Here is a 16,285-nt window from a genome sequence, read left to right as displayed (position 1 = left end):
TGCTTTAAAAAGTTAAATTATTAGATGACTTTTTTATTAGTAGTTACTGTGCACAATGATCCTTTTTATCAGTTTTATTACCATTTTAGAAATAAAAAAATCATAGGCAAAAGGAGATAATGCAGTGGAAATATTTTTATTCTAATATCTTAGAACTGTACGCACATTACTGTCTAGGAAATATAATCCAATATCCCCAGAAGACTTACTTATCCTCCATAATTTCTAACAGAAGTTAATCAGATTGCCCATCAGAATCTGAGTGCTGTGTACGAGTGGCAGCTGGTCACTTCAAAGCAAGCGAGGGGGTGCAGGAAACAGCTGAGTGAGTGGGACTAATTGAAACTGGGTGAGGTTATGTTACAGCAGGTCAATACTTACCTGTGATCACACAACAGATGGGGTTAGTCACTTTCATCCACATACTGCCTCAGTACCCACTCATTCTAACTGCTTTATTGGCTATATATACCTTGGATATCTGACTATGATGGACAAGACCATCCTTAGATGAACAAGAGTCATAGATGAAGGACTGCATGGATTCCCTCTGGTGCACACTGGTCCATCCTGTGTTTCTCCCCTATTTTACCCCATCCTGGCCCAATACTATTCTAAAATTTTATGTCTTTCTTGTCTTTTCTACATAATCCTGTACATTTTAGCTGTTTTCTCCATCCTTTCAACACAAACTAACTGTCTAGGACTGCACCTAAAACAAGTGTGGTGGAACTTAATGAGATAAGCCAGGGTCTATGGGCCTATAGACACCCAAGAAATCATAGGGCTCTACATGTTCTCAGGTGCATCCTAAGAGTTTTCCCCCAATCTTTTGACTCATTGATGACCTAAACAAAACTCATGAGTAAATAAAGAAATTTAGTCATATATTTCCTGTCCAAATCTGACAAAATAGTACTTTCAAATAAACTGAGACGATAAATGCTTGCAAGGACATAAAAAAATATGATCAGAGATGAGTACCTGCCTCTCTATCCCACCTAAAAAGATAATTACCTTCTGTGTACCTTTCTGGCGGTATGAAAGTGCAAATGGCCACAGGTATTCATTATATAGGTGAGGCTGGAGGGAAAAAAAACAGAGCACTGAGATAAAACCCACACAGAGACAGACAGAATATGCAGATGCTGCACAAAAGGAATCTCAGTCAAAAACTGAATCTCTGAACCAAGTATTCTGACATGAGAAAGCTCCTCACTACGTCACTGTGCTAATGATCAATTATCATTATGCACATCCTGTCGAGACCGATTCAGTCAGTTATTGTGTACAGTGTCACTTATATGATTGTGTAAACTCCAAATCTTTGTTTCTGATTAAATATATAAGTAACAAACCACTTGCATGTTGTGACTTGCTGCTTACAGCAGCATATAGTGTTACTCATTGACCCCCCCCCAAATCAAATACTGGGGTGTAACCAGAATTATATCCACTTTTATGACTATGTACATCTATGGTCTCTGCTTGTGGTAAAAAAAAATAATAAATATATAAATAATGGCAAGGAATTTATTTCAGCTTGTTGCTGTCAGAATCAGACAGTGAAACCCATTTCAATTCCCCTCTGCACACACCCACTGACATATCTGTATACCTGTGTACACCTCAGATCTCTGCTTGCAATCCAATGAAGGAACAAATATACAAATAATGACCCAAGAATTTACTTCAGCTTGCTGCTCTCAGCACCATAAAGTGCAACTCATTTCAACTCCACTCTTTACACACACACACACACACACACACACACACACACACACACACACACACACACACGAGAATGTAATCACAGACTATTTATAGTAAAGGATTTTTTACTTGTGATAGTACTGGTGTGTTATACCTTCTATCATGTACCTTATGTTCATCTTATTATGTGGGCAAGACTGAGAAAAGGCCTCTAGAGACAGAATATAACACTTGTATGCTGTACGAAAAAATTATAGCAGCAATGCTCTGACAAAATATAGTCTTGTTTAACAAATTTTAATACATTTCTCTTTTTTGTGTTAGAAGGATCAACAATATCAGAATGGGAGGCTGACAAAATAATTTATTTACATTATTATTACTGAAACTATTTTGGCAACAGGAATTAGCTGCTGATAGACCATCAGGTTAAATGACTGTGTCAAGCAACTGCATTTTGAAAGTGAAACACAATATAGAGTGAAATAATCTTTATTAGTGGTTTTTGATCAAATGGCTTGGTGTGTATCCTAGAAATGTGTGTTTTCTCATTCTGAGGAAGTCTTTTCATTAAAATGAAAGCTCTCAGTAAATTTTATGGTGAGTTAGTCCTGTGTGTTCAGACTGTTATTCAAGTTAATAGTATTAATATTTTTAAAAGTCCCTAATTTGTCACTGATTGATTGTGTGTTTGATGAGTATTCCAGATCTCCTGGCTGGAGCACATGTCAAAAATAAATAAAACTTTAACTAAAAACATACACACAACTATTAGTCCTGTGCTGTTAAGGCAAGTATCCATTCACTGCTTTGCCTAATCTGCTCCTGCTGCTTTGCTGTCTCCCCCCCCCCCGTGCTCATTGTACACTCATTCTGAATTTTTCAAAAGCACCACGTACTACTGCACATGTCATTGGCATGGCTATTTGACAACTATTTTCCCACCAACATCATGACTAACAGTCATCAGTCTTATGTGCAAATGGGTAGAAGGTGAAAGTCCACATGTGCACTCAGTTTTACCATTTAAATGATTCAAACGGCATAGCCTAATTATGTACACTCATTTACTAATTCACCCTCTGAGTGTTAGTGGTGAAGCAAACAAATTCCCCTTGCACATTTTAGGTACCAAACACAATGGTGATACTTTTTCATTCAACAGATTCCAAGCTACTCTTCTCATGTCTTTCGCTGAATTCAAGTTCTTTGCACTGCTGCCTTCATTGTGAGAAACTATCCACAACAGAAAATCACATTTAAACCCTTGCTTGAAGGATTATGCCACCTGTGGCCTGAGGTACTGGTGCAGCTCTTTAATTTGTCTTCCCTCCACTGCAGAGGTGTGTGCATTTCCTGTAAATATATCACTCTCAGTTGATATCTATGTATCCTCTCCCACTTTGTAAAGCCACTTTATCCCTCCCATACATTTCCATTGCCTGTAGTACACCTGTCCTGACAACTCAGCCCACTTCCTTCTAAGGCCTTCCTTCTAAGAACCTTCTGACTGAGTGCGAACCCCTTCCTCAGCAGTGTGGGCTTACATGAGGAAAGAGACAAGCTGCTCATGCACATTCCTTCTCATTGAAGGCCCAGCACAGTTTGGAGTCGACCTCAGTGTTTTTTGACTGGCAACTGTATCTGATCTTTTTGGTGTAGTGTTTGTGCATTACTGTGTTTTGGAGACTTTGTCTTTAGGAGTAACTGTAAGTGTGCTGCTTGTGTAGACTTTTGACAACTTACCTTCCAACTGACTGGTTTCAATGATCCTAACTGCGTCTGACACTTCCTCCTTGGTCGCAGAATGGATACTTACCCCACTCCTGCTGGTCTTACTTCTGCAGTTCCTAGGCAGAAAACATATTTTTTTATGCAGTCCAAAGCACATAACTTTCAAGCAGTTGTACAACACCACAGTGATATGTTTCCTCAACAGTCTAGGGCACAAGGCTATATCCTCTATACAGGCTGGCAATGATCACTTTGGAGTTAACTCTTTATTATTTCTTAACTCTCCAAACACATTACTTTTATTAGGGTAAAACCCAGTGGCAGATAAACTGAGCAGAACCAGGACAAGCCCTCAGAAATGCATGGAAGGGGTCTTCCAGACATTGATCCAGTTCTGGGGAATACCTCAGAACATCTGTTTGCCTCCGTTCAAAACAGAAAATAGATTTTTTTTTTATTTTCCCTTTAAGGGAATGTTTCTTTATGTATTCCACTCTTGCCACAGATAATCGGCAATTCTGAATATTCAGAAGGACTCTAAAAAAATATTTGTGTTTACCCTCTTGAGGCCCTTTTCTGCCCCAGGCAACATTGGGTCTTTCTTTTTATGGAATTAGCCAAGGGCAATTACCACAAACTTCCTCATTATCTTTATATACTCACACAAGATGGGAGGGGGAGTTTGATTCATCTCTGTGTAAGACATCTTTAATTATCTGCCTGGATTTTGATACTATTTAGAGATTTCTTTTTTGAGGACATGCTGCAGGTACTAAAGGAGGCAAGAGATCCTGCTACCAGAAAATCTTATATTGGCATGAGGAAGACATTTCTAGTTAGTGCCTAGAAAATGACCAAGGCCTATCTGGAATTGTACCACTGCTGCTTATATATCTGTGTGAGTTAACAGGGCCTATCCTTCATACTACTTTGTCAAGGTATATCTTGTGGCCAGTTCAGCATGACTGCCCACGGATCCTTTTCTTTCCTCAATGTTTTTTTAGTAAAACAGTTTCTGATAGGAGCGTTTCATCTGAGATCATATTGTAAACAGGTTGCTCTTTCCCTGGGATGTTAACTTGCTGTAAGAAAACGTAATCACATTTCCACATAAAACTACACATCACACATGTTTTAGGTTCATTACGTGGAAGCTATTCTTCTATTTGCTTTGATGTCTGCACGATCAGTATCCAAGTTGCATGCTGTCTTGATGGATAAACCCTATCTGGTCTGCATTTGGGATAGGGTATCTGTAAATACAAATCCCTCACTTACGCCCAAAGCTATTTCAGAGCTTCTTTGAATAAGGCCATCAAGCTTCCTGTGGTCTGTTTAACCCACAGAACTAATGAGAAAGGATTTTACATACTCCGGACTTGAATATGCAGCCCAGGTGTTGATTTGACAAAACCAAATCCTTTAGAAAGGTCAGTCTGTTTATTTCTTATATTGGGACTAAAAATGGACAACCCCTACCAAACAGATCATTTCCATTTGTTATACTCAAGCCGAAAGAAGAAGAAGAAGATACTCACCATGAGAAACCATTTCCAGGCAGTAATAAGGAACACTCTTTTTGGGGGTTGGCTTTTTGATGGCATATTGAAAAAGGTGGAGTCTAGAAGCTTTCTAGAGGCAGCTACATAGTCCTCTGTATATACCTGTACAAGGAATTGCATATCAGATTCTGTTGTCTATGGCTGGCTCTGCTAGAACCATTCTACAGCGGCTCCAGGATCCATATCATTCTTTCTCCCAGATTGGATAGATTTTGGTAATCAACTCATATCAGCCTAAATGCTACTGCAGCAATGAGAATAATAAGCATAGTATAGTTGTGTAAACTGTACTTACCAATAACATAGATGTTCATATTCCTCACTGCAGCAGTAGTCACACATATCCACCATCCCCCTAGTGGTTTCTTGCACTATTTTTTGTTTGGTCAGTTCAGGATGAGTACAGTACTTGTTGACTATTAGGCAGGAAAGCCCTGGAGATTTTCCACTCTGACTGCTGGTTTTCCCTCCTAAGGGCTTGGCTGATCTGCAGTCAGACTGTAAGTGTGGGAGGGAGTCAGAGCTTTTGGAAACTGGCCAATTGTGTCTTGGGCAAGTCACAACCCATGTAACCTAAAGGCTGCTGCAACAGTGAGGAATTCAAATGTCTACTGTTATGGTATGTGCAACTTACATCTACTGTTATGGGTGTAAGTGCAACTTACACAATTGTATTTCCCACCTCATAAAATTTCTGTCACTTTGAATTTCCTGAACTACTAATCATATTGAATATTTGAATCCCTTTATTTCCTAAGTGCATCTGTTATAATGAGGTGGTATGCAATAATTTCCATACTTGCCTGGGACACTGTTCTAGGAGTATGGTGATGTGCTACATAAAATCCAGTTACTAGTTATGTCTGGAGATTGCCCTATGTCTGTAGCTATGGCAGTTGCCCAAACCACCATTGTTCCTTGCAGGTACCGAATCCTTTGTCATTCCATTTAACCAATCTGGTGCTCATCATCTTATTCAGAGACATCAAAACAGCTTTACATAGTAACTCTGCCAAATTATATCTTTGACAGTTTACAATATATGGGAAACTGTATGAATTGTCTGTCACCTGTGAGTTTTTTTGAACCCTAGTTTCTCTGATACTTCCCAGGAGACTTCAGCATAGCTTCCAGTCCCCCCACCCATGTCCTCTTCTTTATTACCCATAGGGAAAGATCTCACTGGACAAACTGTGCTTAACCCAACATGGCTTGTTCTTGAGTGAACATTGCTCGTAATGCTCCCTGTTCAGGTGTGCCCTGTCCACAAATGTGATCTTCATTTCAGAGTAACCTCTGTAGTTTGCCTATTCCCTCACTGCCTAATGAATCAATAAAAAATGCTTTTACCCACCCCTTTCCCTTCATCCTGCACAGACACCGTATCATGATCTAAGAGATCAATACCCTGTCTTGCCTCTTTGCTGCTATGGTGAAGGGTTAGACCCCTAGCCAAGGGCTGTGTTCTTCCCACAAGGCTGCTTGATGTGGTTGGTTGGTCATTTACTCATACTCTGTTATCTCACATATTTTCTCAGGTCTTCTTTTTTCTCATGTGACTATTTTGTCCATTTCTCAGATGACCCTACCTCCCCAGTCTTGACTCTCCTTCCAATGCTTCAAATACAACAGCTGACTTCAGAGAAGTCAACTCCTCCTTCTTGAAGCAGCTGGATGCTGTAGCCATTGTATCTGCAGGAAGAGAGATAAACAAAGCCACTGCAGATATGGTGTACTGATAAACAGAATCTATAATATAGGGCAAGAGCCCCTGTTGCATCAAACATCCCTGAAGTAGCTCCTTATAAGCTTCCTTTTGTTCTAAAACTAATATCTTTTGGCTTTTCCCAGTTAGGGATTGCCACAGTGGAACTCCGGGCTGCTCATGATTGGCAGTGGATTTTTACAGTGCCGAGGTGCCAGCCCGATGCCCAACCTTCAAAGAAGGCACACCCATTCACGCATGCACCTACTTGCATGTCTTTTAACATTACTCGACTGTGGAGAGGACATGCAGACTCCAGACAGAAGGTGCTCCAGCTGAGAATCGAACCGGAGAACCTCTTGCTGTGAGGCGACAACGCTAACCGCTGCACCACCATAGCCTACATAAGCTTCCTTTTGTTCTACTTTAAGAAAATATCTTGTTAATCTCCTGTCTATCTAAAATATTGTTCACACTTAATCAAGCCATGACAACTGTTATTAGCTAGTGGTACTGCTTTGTCTAGCTTTCCTCTGCATGTCTTGCTGTTAAAATAACATACATGTATTTAAGTACTCTCCATGTTGCAATGAAAACTGATTGATCATCTCCTGCCCATTCTCACACCTGCTTTCTTAATGATTTCTTTCTTTTTCCTTTTTCTTTTCTTTATGCCTCCTAGGAGCATTCCTGTGGCAGAAACTGAATTTTAGCAAACTAAAAGATATCAAAGAGCTTGAGATGCCCTGTGAACACTGATGCCAGACACATCTGGTGGCAGTGCGGCAGTTGTCAGCATGCACACAGCTAGTTCTCGTTGTTAAACAAAGAAATAAAACCAAAATTAATTTCCAGAAAATGGAAACTGTCAGCAAATCAACAGCTACATTTCCAGTATGACTCTGTTCAAAGTAAATAATTCATCAAAACATGTGCACACACACGCACATACACAATTGGTATAATTGTGTTTGGATGAGGGAATTAAGCATGAGTTTTACTGTCTTCAACAATTTTAGCACTAAGGATATGTCTTTGGTAATGAAAATTCTTTGTGACATCCAGCCTCAACAGGATTTAATCCAGGCCCTCAGTAGCACTTAGAAACCACAGCATTTTAAGTGAATATTGTACTTCTAACGTATGTACAAAGTAGGGCAGCAAGGAATCCTGACAGTACCTATTAGGAGAACGCTTAGGCCCACACTTACTTCAGTTTTGTTGCTACACTGTCAGCTTACATAAACAATGCTCTCAGAGTTTCCTGTTACCCCAGAGTAGCAGGCCACTAGTAGGGACATATATTTACTGAACTTTTCTACAAGCAGTTCACTCTGAAAAGCTCCAAAAAGCACTGCTCCCACAACACTTTCACCCCTGCAATTCATCTCAAGCCAACTATCTGAGATAACAGAGGGTCTTCAACTTGTCATGAATGAGTTATCTTTACTACATATCCAATTAACATGTTTCAGTTAGTTCAGGAGTGAAATGGCATATTCTTGAGTTCACAAACAGTGTCTTAGTTTCCATACTATATTGAAAAACAGAAATGTAGAGGTGTTCCAGCCTTCCATCGCACCAACACATAAACATATACACACACAAGCACACACGCATAAAGACACACAGATGCACCTTGCCCCCACACACACAGAAATATTTCTTTGCTGCACCCTGGTGAACGTTAGGCAGAAATATTAATGAATAGGTCCCTAGTTTCTTTTTTGTCCCTGTCCCCAGCCTTACCAGCTAGAAACATTTGAAAACCTATAGACCCATTTATTCATGCATCCTTTGCATATGTCAGACCTACATCTACCCCTTTCCACTGGAAATTTGCCTCATAGAGCCCTTATCATAAGTGGCAGAACTAAGTACAGATGCAGATAGTGTCAGTCCATCTGCACATTGCTCTTCTTGGCTACTGAGCATGGTGCAGTTTTAGGGTAAGCTAATCATAATTTGGACACACACTTCTGCCAGTCTGAGCTACAAGAGTGTGAACACTGCTTGACTGGATTCAGTTCTTTCAATAACACTTTACAGATCTGCGATCTAAGGCCTTTCTCCATGCGGTACCTGTGCAACAGGATCGACATCCATTATCTCCTCATGATATTGGTGAGCTACCATTAGAAGCTCACCTCAGCCACCTCCACTAACTCATAGGCTGCTACTGAAACCCAATTGAGCTGTGTGCACTTACAAGTTATCTCATGCTATCTAATTATGCTTTTTAATGGTTAATATAATCATTATTAAAGTGAAAATCATATAGCAGTGCAAAACAGATCAAAGGTAATGTCATAAAATGGAAAGAAAGAGATAAATAAAACTTTTAACAAGACATTAATATAAATTTTGAAAAAAGCTTTTAAATTCTTGCACTTCATGTACATCTGTATGTTTTACATACACATACACACACACACACACACACACACACACACACACACACACACACACACACACATATATATATATATATATATATATATATATATATATATATATATATGGGATCCGTACAGATGCTTGACTGCATCTTTCACCGAATCCCAATTTGGTGAGCATACTTGCACGAAAGTGCTGTTCACCGAAGCAGCACATTCATGTAAGTATGTTGTTGTTCCGGTCGTACTACGGTGTGGTAAGGGAAAATTCCCTTTTCCCTACTGTAGTGCAACCTCGGAGTGAGAATATTAAAGTAGGGGGTTGTGTGGGGTGCAAGGGGGCTTGCCCCACTGCATTCAAGTAGATTTTATGTGTTTTTTTTTAACATACTTTAACAAAAGCGCTTTTTCGATGAAAGCGCTTTCGTTAAAAGTGTGTTCGCTGGTCATGGATTCAGCCTTTTGAACTTTCTTTCAAAAGTCCTAGATCCATATATATATATATATATATATATATATATATATATATATATATATATATACATACATACATACTGCAAAAAAAAAGCTAAGCTATTTTTTATTGTGTGATTCCTTAAACCTCCTGTAATGGAGGCCCATAGGATATATGCAAGCAATCCCTTATGGATATCAAGTGTTTCAGCAACATGGCTTCTGAATGGCCATAACTTTTTACTTGTTAAGTCTTTATGGATATATTCAGAACAATAAAGCCAAACCCCAGTCACTGTGGACATGCTTATTCTGGCCCTTTTATTGATCTCATCAGCACAACATAAGTGCATTGTTGGCAATAATTTAGAAACACAGGGTTTTTAAATCATGTAGATAAACACTTGATGTCCTTAAGGGGTCATTTGCATATATCCCATGGGCCTGCATCACAGGAAGTTTAAGGAATCACACAGTGAAAACTCCAGCTTAGTTGTTTTGCAGTTTTTACTGAATGTTTTTTCTCCTTTGCTTTATGTATGTATGTATGCATGTTTTAAATTTATGTATGAAGGACACATCTGATGAAGTTTTGTGTTATGCTATAAGAGACAAAAGCACTCACTTGTATTATTGTGTGGTGAATTAAATTTTAAAAAGATTTTGCTATCCCCTGGTCATTTTGTCTCAAGCCTTTTTCTTGAAGGTTTATAATTTTGCTCAAAATCCCATTTGAGCTCAGTTTGAACAAAAAGAGCAACTAATGTGGCTAAATAGGTTTTCTTTATTTTGTGTGATATCTTAGCATAATGAAAACAGCACAACCATTATAAACCTGCCCATCCCAGCCACCTAGCTAGAAGTGTCATTTTTTTCACAGCAGCAGGGGATAACAAGTATTTCATAGCAATTTTCTGAAATACCAGTTCTTTAGAAAAGAAATAGGAAGTATATCCTGAAAATATTGTCAAATTAATTTGAAAAATAATTATTCATTCCTTAAAACATTGTCTATATCATAATATTATAGAAGATTAGGAATGGATTGCTGGTAATAATCAGGGCTTTAATATTTTTCAGAAATGTATTCAAGAAAGTCACCTTGAAAGTGAAGTTTAGCTGGTGTACTTCATAAATCCATTTTGAGCACCATTAGCAAGTAGTTATGACTGTAGACCAGATCCTAATTCTTTGTAGTACAGTAGGAATGTTTCTGCCCTAGTGTATTATTAGCAAAAAGAAATGTACAAGAGCAAAGTGTCTGACAGCTTTAAAAGTTAGACACTTTGCTCTGCCACTAAAATGACATATAGAAGCCAAGTCCGTGACCAGCAGCTGTAAAAGCTATTATACATTTGCTGAGATACACTTTTGCTGTCTGTGGCTCAGCATGGTGTGCTGCAGCTTTCAAAGCTGTCAGAAATGTTTTGATGCAGTTGTGGTTGCCATTATCTGTGTGGTACTGGTAGCACAAGCCTTGCTAAGAAGAAGGTTCTTATATGTGAGCCTCACTGTAACAAGCTTGCTAAATCTAGTTTCTTACAAACCTCACTATAGCAAGGCAATTTTTTTTAAATTTTGGAATGTAATTACCATGCTCCATGTATTGTGTTTTATTTTAACCAATTAAGGTGGCTAAGAGTTTTATGAAGGCTTAGTTAATAAGAATGATACATTTGTGCACTGTATAATAGCAATGATCTATGGTTAAAGGATGTGGGTTATAATGAAATTCAATCACTTGGGCATCATCCTAATAACCAAACTTTGTCAGTCACTAGTAAACCCTACTTTAACATACATTTCTTCCATGAATTTTATCTGTAAAAGCATATCTTTTAATAACAGAGCTTTAGCAGTTTTTATTACTCACAAAGTTTATAACTGCTAAAACCAGGGAGCTGTGGTAAATCTTACCATACTGGCATGTTCTATCACTTTTGTGTGTCTGAGTGTTGCTCAGCAGATATTTGTCTGTGTGAATATGTTTCTTATGTTTTTTACTTGTTCTCTTGCTAATCATACTGTCAGCTGCTTATGAGTTTTTTTAATGGAGCTCAGTCTTGTGCGAGGAAAGGTCATGATGTGAAATTAGACCATTAGTCAGTATGAGTACCATGTTTGCCAAGTGTAGCCCTACCGAAAGCTGAACTTGTAGGTCGTGTATAGTACTTCAGTTCAAACAGTCTGTGTAAAAAATGTTTTTCTCATTTCCACTGATGAAAAGGCAGAAGAAACTTTTTAAAATTTATAATTTCTCTAAAACAAATCAGGTCAAAAAGAAGAAATATTGGCAATTTTCTAGTATTGAAAAGAGCACTGAGGCATGTGGTATTACAGAAAGCAGTGAACATCACAAACAAAATGGTTTCTACGGAGCCAGAATTGAAATTAACAAAATAGATAGCCATGGATTGCCAGTTCAGTGTATACTAAAGAAGGTTAGAGAGAGAGGTAGAAATGCTCCATGAAAGAGGTGATACTTAGATGTCAGGCTAAGCAGACAAAATGCTACAAAGCGTTGTTCATCTTTTAGATCAATTCATGCACAGACGTATGGCAGTAGAGAATGTCGCCTCTGTTGGAGATCCAGTACTCAACAAATAGTACATTGTCTGCACTGTTTTATGAGGGTGGATGTATGTTGTATTCAAGAACTTTGCATATTGAAAAAAAACACTTTCTGGAATGGATGAAGAATACATATAAGATAATTTCTGACTGCAGCTACAATCTAGAAGATAGCAAAAGAACTGGAGTGGCCTTCTTAGTTTTAAGGAGTAGACACAAAATAAACAGATACATAGTAGAAAGGAGAGTGTGCTGAGGTTTCATTTAACATGGGATTAGAAAAATGAACTCTGGCCTTGGTATATGCATATTTATAGGCTTTTTCAGAGCTCACACCTGGTTTGCAAATTAGAATTGACACATTATGTCTATTCAGCAGGTAATAAAACATTGTTTCTGGGCAATCATTGACAGGTCCAGTCACAGGAATGCAGTCTGCCACAAATGACATGCTCACAAATTAATGTATTTTGGGGCAACTAATAGGATGATATACCACTGACAAATCTAGCATGTAAAACATACAAACATGTTGACATAAAAATATTTTAATGACTAGAAAATATAACATTCATTAATAACAGTTTTGAGATAATTTGTAAACTAGAAATTATCCATAGAATTTGGTATGCTCATTTCAAAATTTCATTATTTCATAAAGGTGCAAATATGACACAGCAGTATTTTATTTATAAAATAAAGGCAAATAAGTCAGTAACTCAGATTTCATTCAAACTCTTTACAGATATCAACCACTTCTGGGTGAACCTTTCTATTTCAAATACAGCTTTCCAAATCCAGTGGGCTGCCTTTAACATGCTAATAGTATCATAAACTAATAGATACATTAACCAAGGTATATAGAGAAAGACATTAACCAAGGTATATAGAGAAAGACATTAACCAAGGTATATAGAGAAAGAGAAAGTGCAGAGCGAGTCATTGCTGGGCACATTGCAGGTGCTGTGAACAGCACTTTTGGCTGACATCAAAGAGTGAACCAATACTAATTTCATGACCTTTAATCGTACTTTGACTTGGGAATGGGGTCCATTTTGGTCATGGTATTAGAAACCCAAAATATTTGGAGAAATTAAAAAAGAGAAAGACAAAGTGGTTTACTAATTTTACTTTAGAATTAGAGATGCTTGATAGTCCATTAGAAGGTAATTTTTCTAAACATTTCACAGGAAAATGATAAAGCAAAAGTGGCAAAGTACCAGACCCAGTATGGTTTATAAAGGAAAAACAGTTTAACAAGGACTACACCACACATGCTTGTGAAGAGTTAGCAAACCAAAGTGCTTGGGGAAAAGAAAGTTTATGATTTAGGACATCTGGGCAGTGATACAGTTTGCAGTGCAGATTTGATTATTAAACTTTTTACAGAATAGTATAAAGTATATTTCCAACTAGCAGAACTATAGGAAATACAGAAATGAACTTGATATGGCACAAACAGACAGTGTTGGACTTTCAGAATCTAATATCAGTGAATTATTGATACACAAAGCATCCAGAAACAAATAAAAAAATGTGGGCTGGACATGAACCCAGTATAATTTTTATGAAATAAGTAAAGAGTAACTGGGTCTGAATATTCTTAAAATGTATTTCTGTCTATAACATTCCAGACTGGACCATTGTATCTTTTCAAAATCTAGCTAAGGTTATTTACATTTCTAACAATCCAGAAATCATTAATTTATAGATTCATGTTTTTTTTTCCTTAATTATAGAGCATCTTGTAAGGAAAGAAACAAATCATGCCTGCATATTAGTAAATATTTCTTCCTGGAAAACAATTTTTTTAGATCATTTAAATATTACACACTACCATAAAAAGATGGTTTTATACCTTACCTATGGGTTGTGAGCCATTGTATCACCACAGGCAATAACCAGAACAGCTGGTGCCAAGGATAATTAGGTTTTTGAATATTTTTTTAAGATTGGCACAAATTCATTTTTGATTAGCTCATTAGTATATCATTAATAGTGTTAGCAATATAATTATCATGCAGCTTTCAATTAAAATTAGTGGAAATTATAGCCTGTTAGTGAGGAATCATACTGTTCCTTTTCAGTTCTATCTCACACATAATACCAAGACAAAGAACCAGTCCATATCCTGTTACAATACAAGGGTAGCAATTGAGATCAGTTGCGTAGAGGAACCAGTCTTTTTTTTTAAACATCTTTATTGAATTATCACTTGACTTGTGACATAAGCAAACTTACATTTATATAAAAGTAATCAAACCATATTAACAAGTTCACATTTACAAACATTATAATTCATCTGTTTTGTTTTATGTCATATAATGAAAGCAGCATTAAATAAATTGTTCAGTTCCTGCCTTTTCTTAAACCTTGTTTCTTCTCCATAACATTTTTTTCTGTGTGTATTGTTCCCACAATTTCCATTTTTTCTGTGTAATTCTCTTCTACCCTTTTATATTGATACCACTTTTTGTTTTTTTATGTGTGTTACAATATTCATTACTTCAAGTATAGTTGGTTTAGACTATGAGTTCCATTTTTCTAGTAATTGCTTTTTTGGCAGCCACCAGAATTAACTTTAATGAGCCCTTACTATGTATAGACAATTTAGATCATATATCCAAGCTCAAAAAAAAATGTCCTTAGTTACACTCATTTGCTTACCAAGTATTCCTGACAGAGTACTCTATAGGGAATTTTTTAATTCTGCCAGCTCATTACACTCCATGAACATATGCTCCCAGGTGCATCTTTCTTCCCCATTACACCTCCAACATTTGCCATATATCTGAGGAAAAATTCTTTGGAGTCTACTTGTGGTATAAAAGTATCTATGCAAATACTTCCAGGCAAAAATCCTAAATCTTTTAGATTTTGTTGCATATTTGGGAGCCATGCATAGGTCCTTCCATTTTGTTTCTTTTGTGAATTGCATATCTAATCTCTCTCTTCCCAATCTTTTCTTACCTATTCTGATTGATTCCTATAGTTATCATGCATCATTTTATATGTCTTACTAATTATCCTTTTTAACAGCAGCTTATATTCTAGATTCATTTAAAAACTCAACCATTGCAGGTTTTACCTTTAGGATTCACATATCAATTTCTCTTTGTATATACTCTGATATCAATTCCAGATAATGAAGCCAATCACTAGCCTACAATCCAAATGTCTTCTTGGCCTCTTCTGATTCTATTACCTTTCCATTGCGAGTTACTTCTTCCCAATATCTTGATTACTTTGCCAGCTTCCTCCAGTAAATTCCAACTCCCTTATGCCTATTCTCCAATTGCAGTCATCCTTATCGGTAGCATCTCATTTCCCCATTCCTATGTTGGCTTAGGTCTTTTCTACTACTTTATAAACATAATATTCTGTATGACTGTTTTTATTCTCTGCATCCAAAATTCCATGCTTTCTTTAGTTCTTGAATTACCCCCCCACTTCATCCTCAGCCCTTTCCACTTTGAACTGTAGCTTTCTGCATATGTTACATGTTAGAGCCTTAACTGTGTAGCTCTAAAGTATCCCCTCAAATCAGGTAATCCTAAATCTGCTTGTTCTACTGGGAAGATCAACTTAGCCCACTTGACTCTTGCCTTCTTCCACTCCTTAAATAAAATCCTTCAACTCTTTATTAATTACTATCCACAATTTCTCCTCTGATTGATAAAAAATATGCCTGACATATGTATAAAACTAAAGGAACTAAAAACATTTTTACTGCTTGTATCTTGCTATCCATATCCATAGGCAAAACCATCTAGTTTCTCAGTTTTTGTATTATCTTCTGTTTAGCCTCTTCTCACATGTCCTTAGCTCTCATAACTGATTCCTTTTTAATCCACACTCCTAAATTCTTCATTTTATCATGTCCCCATAATGATGGGCATTGCTGGACCAATTTGCATGTGGGTTCATAGTTTATAGCTATAGCTTTTGTTTTATCTTTAATTATGCTATATTCCAAAAAAAAAAAAAAAAAAAAAAACAGAACTGTCTTAGAATGTTCTACAACACTGAAATATTCCTTTCTGGTTCCATCAAGTGCAAAATAATATCACCTGCAAATACCAATTATACCCCTGAATGTTTGAGTCCCTTATTTTCTTTGCCAGTGGTTCTAAGTAGAAGGCAAACAACAA

The 16,285-nt window shown here is 37.2% G+C and overlaps 1 protein-coding gene across 5 annotated transcripts in view; it reads left to right on the top strand.

Annotated features, from left to right (window-relative positions):
* The window catches only part of NALCN (sodium leak channel, non-selective), a 3,563,801-nt gene that overhangs the window by 1,539,629 nt on the left and 2,007,887 nt on the right, over positions 1-16,285 (top strand). The window lies entirely within an intron of this gene.

Source organism: Protopterus annectens, chromosome 5.part0 (genome assembly GCF_019279795.1).
Source record: "Protopterus annectens isolate FY-2018-M chromosome 5.part0, PAN1.0, whole genome shotgun sequence".
Classification (NCBI taxonomy): domain Eukaryota; kingdom Metazoa; phylum Chordata; order Ceratodontiformes; family Protopteridae; genus Protopterus; species Protopterus annectens.
The sequence above is the reverse complement of the archived record's forward strand: the minus strand, read 5'-3'. Positions and strand labels throughout refer to the sequence as shown.